Source organism: Frankliniella occidentalis, unplaced genomic scaffold, assembly GCF_000697945.3.
Source record: "Frankliniella occidentalis isolate FOCC.00 unplaced genomic scaffold, Focc_3.1 Scaffold18, whole genome shotgun sequence".
In the NCBI taxonomy this organism is placed as follows: domain Eukaryota; kingdom Metazoa; phylum Arthropoda; class Insecta; order Thysanoptera; family Thripidae; genus Frankliniella; species Frankliniella occidentalis.
In genome coordinates, this window is record NW_026267148.1 from 151,094 (window position 1) to 151,874 (window position 781).

Genomic DNA, 781 nt, shown 5'->3' on the forward strand with positions numbered 1-781 from the left:
CCACAAAAAGGAAGTGGTTGGCAGCTTCCTCCATACACCCGGCGCGTCCAGCTTTTAGCCGGCCCTTAGAGCGGCCCTTAGCCGACCGACCGACCCCACGGGGGGGCCACGCGGGGACCACGTCAGAGGGCCAAAGCGAAGCACGCCTGCATGCCACAGCGGCACCGCCGGCACCGCTCAGGAGGCGATTATGGCTTCCACGATCGGCAATAGCCCCCCCCCCCTCCATCCCCCGGCGAGTGGATAGGGGCGGGGGGTGCGGATCCAGCGGGGCCCGGAAGGGGTGGCGGCGGCGGAGCGGGAGGGCGGGGGAGAACCGCGCGTGGCTGCTCTGGGGGTGGGACCGGCCGGCGACCGAACGACCCGGCACAGAGAACGGAAGAGGAAAACGCCGCGGGGACGGATGGGGGGGGGGCTGCACAACACACTGCGGGGGGCCCCGCGGGGGGCCCGCAGGAGAGCAGGGGGCTCTGCCAGGGCCGGGGGCAGGGCCGTTTGGCTCGGCTCCGCTCGGCTCTTGCCGGCTTTGCCCGGCCGGCTCCCCTCGCCGGACCCGGTCGGGTCGGGCACAGGTTGACCTAGTTTCGGAGCGCCGTGCCCCGTGCCGGCCCCCGGACCCGGGCCGCCCCTGGCTCTTCTCGGCCCGGCCGGCTCTTTGAGGGGCGCGACTGGGGCTGGGCCGCTGGGCCGCCGGGCTGCAGCCATCACTTACAGTTCTGTCGCAGAGTTTGGTCCTCCCCCGGTTTGTTGTTCATCACTCCTCTCTCCGGCCCACCCCAGC

The 781-nt window shown here is 72.6% G+C and overlaps 1 protein-coding gene across 2 annotated transcripts in view; it reads right to left on the reverse strand.

Moving 5' to 3' along the window:
- LOC113214977 (zinc finger protein 395) overlaps positions 1 to 781 on the reverse strand; it is a 160,364-nt gene that overhangs the window by 34,618 nt on the left and 124,965 nt on the right. The gene's annotated exons all lie outside the window — the stretch shown is intronic.